At 48.9% G+C, this 7,500-nt stretch overlaps 1 non-coding gene across 1 annotated transcript in view; it reads right to left on the reverse strand.

Annotated features, from left to right (window-relative positions):
• Positions 1-6,030: 6,030 nt before the first annotated feature.
• Positions 6,031-7,500, reverse strand: part of LOC141639128 (28S ribosomal RNA) — a 3,286-nt gene continuing 1,816 nt past the window's right edge. The window contains exon 1 of the ribosomal RNA XR_012542381.1: positions 6,031-7,500. This exon is cut by the window's right edge and continues 1,816 nt beyond it. This is a non-coding gene — a ribosomal RNA (28S ribosomal RNA).

Genomic DNA, 7,500 nt, shown 5'->3' on the forward strand with positions numbered 1-7,500 from the left:
GAACATGTTCACGGGTCGCTCTCTTTGGGCGGGGTTTCGACAATGATCCTTCCGCGGGTTCACCTACGGAAACCTTATTCGACTTCTCCTTCCTCTAAATGATAAGGTTGGTGAACTTCTCGCGCGTCGTCGTCGTCGTGGCGAACCGCCCACGTCGCGCGATCGAACACTTCAGGACCATTCAATCGGTAGGAGCGGCGGGCGGTGTGTACAAAGGCGGGGGCGTAGTCAGCGGTGATGACTCGCGCTTACTAGGAATTCCTCGTTGAAGACCAACAATTGCAATGATCTATCCCCATCACGATGAAATTTCAAAGATTACCGGGCACTGTCGGCAAGGTTATAGACTCGTTGAATACATCGGTGTAGCGCGCGTGCGACCCCGAACATCTAAGGGCATCACGGACTGTTATTGCCTCAAACTTTAGTGGCACTGGAAGGCCATAGTCCCTCTAAGAAGCTAGGCTGCGAAGGAGGCCCTCCATAGCTAGTTAGCGGTGAGGTCTCGTTCGTTACGGAATTAACCGGACAAATCGCTCCACCAACTAAAACGGCCATGCACCACCACCCGTAGAATCAAAAAGAGCTCTCGGTCTGTCGATCCTTACTATGCGGACTGGTAAGTTTCCCGTGTTGAGTCAAATTAAGCGCGAGGCTCCACTCTGGTGGTGCCCTTCCGTCAATTCCTTTAAGTTTGACCTTGCGACCATACTCCCCGGAACCCAAAAACTTTGATTTCTCATAAGGTCGGCGGTGTCCTAAAAGTAACATCCGCCGATCCCTGGTCGGCATCGTTTATGGTTGAGACTAGGGACGGTATCGATCGTCTTGAGCCCCTGACTTTCGTTCTTGATTAATGAAAACATCCTTGGCAAATGCTTTGTGATTGTTCGTCTTTCATAAATCCAAGAATTTCACCTCGACTATGAAATACGAATGCCCCATTGTCCTGTTAATCATTACTCCGATCCGAAGCCATGACACAATAGGGCCAGGAATCTATAATGTTATCCCATGCTAATGTATACAGAGCGTAGGCTTGCTTTGAGCACTCTAATTTCTTCAAAAATGTGTGCTGGGGAGGCACGACCCGGCCGATTAAGGCTAGGAGCGCATCGCCGTGATGGCGAGGCAGCCAGGTGCACACCGAATGGCGGACGGTCGGCCCACCCCAAGGTCAACTACGAGCTTTTTAAGCTGCAACAACTTAAATATACGCTATTGGAGCTGGAATTACATGTTCTTGCGGCACGGACTTGCCCTCAATGGATCCTCGTTAAGGGATTTAGATTGTACTCATTCAATTACCGGACTTAAAAGCCGGTATTGTTATTTATTGTCACTACCTCCCCGTGTCGGGATTGGGTAATTTTGCGCTTTCTTTGCCTTCCTTGGATGTGGTAGCCGTTTCTCGGGCTCCCCTCTCGGAATCGAACCCTAATTCTCGTCACCCGTCACCACCATGGTAGGCCACTATCCTACCATCGAAAGTTGATAGGGCAGAAATTTGAATGATCGTCGCGCGCAAAGGCGTGCGATCCGTCGAGTTATCATGAATCATCGAGCGGGCAAAGCCGCGTTGACCTTTATCTAATAAATGCGGCCCTTCAGTCGGGCGATGTTGCGTATTAGCTCAGAATTACTACGGTTATCAAGTAGCGGTACCATCAAACAAACTATAAGCGATTTAATGAGCCATTCGCGGTTTCACGATCGAATTAGTTCATACTTACACATGCATGGCTTAATCTTTGAGACAAGCATATGACTCTTTGGCGGGATCAACCAGGTAGCATTCCTCGATCGCGGCGGCACACATGAGCGCCCAGGCAAGCAAGCAGGCGGTCAGCGTGAAGCAAGCGTCGTTCATCTTGAGCAACAACTCTTAAATGGGCGAATGATTAGTTCAAACCCCTGTAAAGCATACCGCATCCCGGAAGAAGCGCTAGAAACCATTAGCCATCCAACCACATCATTTACGCGGGTGGGGGACAACGGCCCTAGCATGAGCAGTTCACCCGACACCCCAGGGAATATCAGCGAAGCTCTCTCATTTAGGACATCGTAATACCTTTCAATGGGCATCGAGCGGGAAAACTCCTTCACCCAAGGCCATGAGAGCACTTGTAGGCAACACTGAAGCGGATTACGAGTGACCGGTTCAATGCACAAGCAAAGCCCGCCCCAAACTCAATAAATCCCAACACCACTCACGCGATTCGCTAATGCCATAACGAGGTCATTCTCCCTAACACACTAGGACCCTACTAAGGTGGTGGTGCGGAAGCAAACCCCATCGTAGCTTGACTATTTCCCCTAGCACTAGGATCGATAAAGCGAAAACCGAGGGACAATCAAAGCAACTCGAAAGCAGAGGGACAATCAGAACAACGATGCCTTGTCCAGGACATTTCCCCTAACGCACTAGGATCGATAAAGCTCGTGGCTGCGGGGTCGACCCTTTCAAAGCAAATGTAGCGTCGAAAACCAGGGGACAATCAGAACAACGATGCCTTTTCAGGACATTTCCCCTAAGCACTAGGATCGATAAAGCTCAGTGGTGGCTGCGGGGTCAGGCCCTTTCAAAGCAAATGTAGCGTCGAAAGCCCAGGGGATAATCAGAGCTACGATGCCTTGTCAGGACATTTCCCCTTAACGCACTAGGATCGATAAAGCTCCGTGGCTGCGGGGTCAGGCCCTTTCAAAGCAAATGTAGCGTCAGCCAGGGGACAATCAGAACAACGATGCCTTGTCCAGGACATTTCCCCTAACGCACTAGGATCGATAAAGCTCAAAGTGGCTGCGGGGTCGACCCTTTCAAAGCAAATGTAGCGTCGAAAACCAGGGGATAATCAGACTACGATGCCTTGTCCAGGACATTTCCCCTAACGCACTAGGATCGATAAAGCTCGTGGCTGGGGGTCAGAGACCCTTTCAAAGCACAGCGTGTGGCGTCGATAGCAGGGACATTAGGTGACATTAGATCAACAAGGGACAATCCGGCTCAAGGCGTATCAGAATCGGCAATCGAGAAACAAAGCATAGATTAGATTACATGGTGATCAAACAACGCTCAATAATGGTTTTTTAGGACCTTGATGATACTATTTAGATTAGCGTATCATCGGCTTGTCTTGGTGAGTATACTCACTAGCAAGCGGACTTCTTCGCTAATTAGGCTTCCACATTGCAATCCGTACTTCGCAACTAAAGATTGTAGTCTTTCTCATTAGCATCTAATCACTCAGGGACACCGAGGGCGACAATTCTCAAAAGCGATTTAAACAAACCCATCACGGTAGCCTAAGCGGGGACAATCAGAGCAACGATAGCAGAGACATTCCGATCAACGAGGGACAACCGTCATAGAAGGGACCTCAGGGTGTGGTGATTTCAAAAAAAAAAAAAAAAAAAAAAAAAAAAAAAAAAAACTTTTTAAAAAAAAAGCATACCGCATCTACTAGAAACCATTAGTCAGCCCACCACATCATTTTCCGCGGGTAAAGAAGACAACGGCCCTAGCATGAACGGTTAAAAAATAAAACCTTTTTTAAAAAAAAAAAAAAAGTGGGTCTTACTCGATGGCCTTCTCAGTGTACCCGTCCTCCGGCTCATCGATGCCCAAACCCGTCATAGAAGAATTTTTTAGAAATAAATAATTTTTTTTTTTAAAAAAAAAAGTGGGTCTTACTCGATGGCCTTCTCAGTGTACCCGTCCTCCAGCTCATTTCGATGCCCAAACCCGTCATAGAAGAATTTTTAGAAATAAATAATTTTTTTTTAAAAAAAAAAAAAAAAAAGTGGGTCTTACTCGATGGCCTTCTCAGTGTACCCGTCACTCCAGCTCATCGATGCCCAAACCCGATGTAGAAGAACTTTTTTCAAAAAAAATAATAATTTACGGACAATAAATGTTTTTCACCATGCACCACGCCTCGGACTAAGGGTCTTACTCGAATGCCATCTTCGTGTACCCGTCACTCAAGCCATCGATGCCCAATCTCGTCTATGATAGTTCCCCGAGACGTGGTGATTTACCACGCCACGGGGTTGTGCGGACTTACACGATGGCCACAATAGCGGCCAGCGATCGATCGAAACCGTGTGCCTCTCACGGGCCCCGAGGCAGGATGCATGGCGGAATATTTTTTTTTCGTTGAAAGGGTCTTGCCATGCCCACGCCTCGGAGTAGGGGTCCTTATGCCTCCGGCAACATGCACCATGGTGCCCAGCCCAACCGCTATAGCCAGCGATCAGAAACAGTGTGCACCTCACGGGCCCAGAAACAGGTTTGCATGGCGGAAAAAAAAATTTTTTTTTTTCATCTTAGGGTCTTGCCATGCCCACGCCTCGGAGTAGGGGTCCTTATTCATACGCAAACATGCACCATGGTGCCCAGCCGCTCAAGCTCCTCACTACCCCTATAGAGGCTTTTTTGATAGTTTTGGTCTTGTAGCATGAAACATTGGGTGTGCAGAATAGCGATACGTTTTTGTAACGCCGTTTTGGAGGACCAAATGAGCTTTGATTTGGGAGCTTGATATATGGTTGGAAAGCTAACTTGGAGTACTTGATGCTGGAAAAAAATTTCGTCATTCGGAATTTTTTTGGGAGTTATGGGTCTCAGTCGGGTCATTTTCTGCGGACGCGTCTGCTGCCTAGATCTCGGTGTGGGGGAACTTTGGGGAACCAACCACGGATGATATTGTGCAAACCTTGCATTTTTGGGTAGCTAACTTGGAGTAGTTGGTTTTAGGCTCAAGAAAAAAATTATTCGGACTCGTTTCGGTCTCGGAAACCGCGTCGGGGCGAGCGGTGTCTCTATGCGTGTTGGGTGTGCCCTTTGTGTGGGTTGTGTTGGGCACTTTGGGCATCCTCCACCTCATTTTCCACCCACCTTGCACCTTAATATCACACTACCAATGGTTTTGAGCATTTTTAGCCTTCGTTGCTCGGGAAAATATGTCCCAGTGGAAAAATGCTCTGCAGTGCCGTCCGGCTTAGGTGGGTGTGTGTGCGGGTGGTGCATCGTATGGGACTAACCAAGCATCTAGCGTCCGTTCCTTGTTAAAATTACCCTATGACTGTCCCCAACAACTCTACGAAGTATTTGAGCACGGTTACCCTGGATCCGTGTATCGGTAGTTGAGGTATAGCCTTTCGTAGCTTGTCTTGGGAAGCGTCAAGAAGTGCAAGTCGGGATGACTTTAGGTTGGTTGTCCTTCGACTCGTGGTCACCCAATCATATAATTACCTTAGAAACCTCCTAAATTAGCGTTTCACGCTTCGTTGCTCGGTAAAATCCGTTCCGAATTGAAAAATGTCCACGCATGGCTTCATAAAGGCGCCCGTGGCTAGGCAATGCACGCTCATGGCCTAGGCAGCTAACCTCAAAATGCCCCTTGGCCTAGGCATTTCACGCCCATGGCCTAGGCAACTAACCTCAAAATGCCCCTTGGCCTAGGCATTTCACGCCCATGGCCTAGGCAACTAACCTCAAAATGGTTAGCCATGGCTATTCACCGGAAGTGCTCGGTCACTTGGTGCCCATGGCCTAGCATTGCTCGGTCATTGGTGCCCATAGCTTAGGCATTGCTCGGCCATGGCTAGCGGCGATCCTCGGTCATGGCTAGGCACTTGCTGCACATGGCACAGGCATTGCTAGGCATTGCTCGGTCATGGCTAGGCACTTCTTTGCACATGGCCTAGGCACTTCTTTTGCTCATGGCCTGCAGGCACTTGCCGCACATGGCTAGCCATTCTTTGCTCATAGCTAAGGCAATGCTCGGTCATAGTAAGCGTAAGTGGCCTAGGCATTTGCCGCACATGGCCTAGCATTTTCACGTTAATACTTAACATTTTTTACAAGTGTTATCCCTATAAGCGCTTCATGTGCCCACCACGGTCCCCTTGCATGGACTTGTAAAAATATATTTTTGTACTTAGCATTTTTTCCATCCACCCATCCCGATCATAACTATGCAACCTCGTAATATTATAACACAATTGTGATGGAATTTTGGGGAGGGGACGAATCGAGCGACATAGGGCTGAATCTCGGTGGATCGTGGCGTGCAAGGCCACTCGCCCTTCTGATACCCGTCGCGTATTTAAGTCGTCGTCTGCAAAGATTGACCCCGCCGGTTAAAATTAATTCAAGCGGCCACCGCACCGCATCCGGTCGGCTGGCTTAACCCACGACACGTGCCCTTGGGGCGAGGCCCCTCTTGTGGGTCGGCAATCGAGCGAGCGGGCGTATGCATCGCTCGGCGGATTCGACTTAGGCGTTGTCATAATCCGGCACCACGGTAACCAGCGCCGCGGCTTTTCAACCAAGCGCGATGACCAATTGTGTGAATCACCGGTTCCTCTCGTACTAGGTTGAATTACCATCGCGACTTTGTCATCGGTAGGGTAAAACTAACTTTGTCTCACGACGGTCTAAACCGACTCACGTTCCCTATTGGTGGGTGAACAATCCAACACTTGGTGAAGTCTGCTTCACAATGATAGGAAGAAGCGAGCATCGAAGGATCAAAAAGCAAGCGTCGCTATGAGCGGCTTGGCTGCCACAAGCCGATTATCCCTGTGGTAACTTTTACCGACACCTCTAGCTTCAAATTAGAAGGTCTAAAGGATCGTTAGGCCACGCTTTCACGGTTCGTATTCGTCCTGAAAATCAGAATCAAACGAGCTTTTACCCATACATTTCCCCACGAGATTTTGTTCTCGTTGAGCTCATCTTAGGACACTGCGTTATCTTTTAACGGATGTGCCGCCCTGACCAAACTCCCCTTTGACAATGTCCTCGTCAGGATCGGCCCATAGCGGACCTTAGGTCTAAAAGAGAGGCTTGTGCCGCTTCCGATTCACGGAGTAAGTAAAATAACGTTAAAAGTAGTGGTATTTCACTTTTTTGAAGCTCCCACTTATCCTACACCTCTCAAGTCATTTCACAAAGTCGGACTAAGTCAAGCTCAGAGGTCTTCTTTCCATTGATTACGCAAGCCCGTTCCTTGGTTGTGGTTTTTTGGATAGTAGAAGCGGGGGCGGTGGGAATCTCGTTAATCCATTCATGCGCGTCACTAATTAGATGACGAGGCATTTGCTACCTTAAAAGTCATAGTTACTCCGTTTACCGCGCTTGGTTGAATTTCTTCACTTTGACATTGAGCCTTTGGCGAGAAATCACATTGCGTTAGCATCCGGGGACCATCATGATGCTTTGTTTTAATTAAGCGAGTCGGATTCCCCTTGTCGTACCGATTCGAGTTGGTACATTGGGCGCGAGGGACGGACCCCCGAGAGGCCTCTCTCGGTCCGTCCCCGGACGGCACGCGGCGATCGCTCTCGCCACGGGAGCGGCTCGAAGCGATCCGCCGGCGGTGCCAGCGGGTTTGGCGAGATCCTTGTGCCCGGCCCTCGAGCCAATCCTTTTCCAAATTACGGATCCATTTTTTGCCGACTTCCCTTGCCTACATTGTTCCATTGGCGGTACAT

Source organism: Silene latifolia, unplaced genomic scaffold (genome assembly GCF_048544455.1).
Source record: "Silene latifolia isolate original U9 population unplaced genomic scaffold, ASM4854445v1 scaffold_279, whole genome shotgun sequence".
In the NCBI taxonomy this organism is placed as follows: Eukaryota; Viridiplantae; Streptophyta; class Magnoliopsida; order Caryophyllales; family Caryophyllaceae; genus Silene; species Silene latifolia.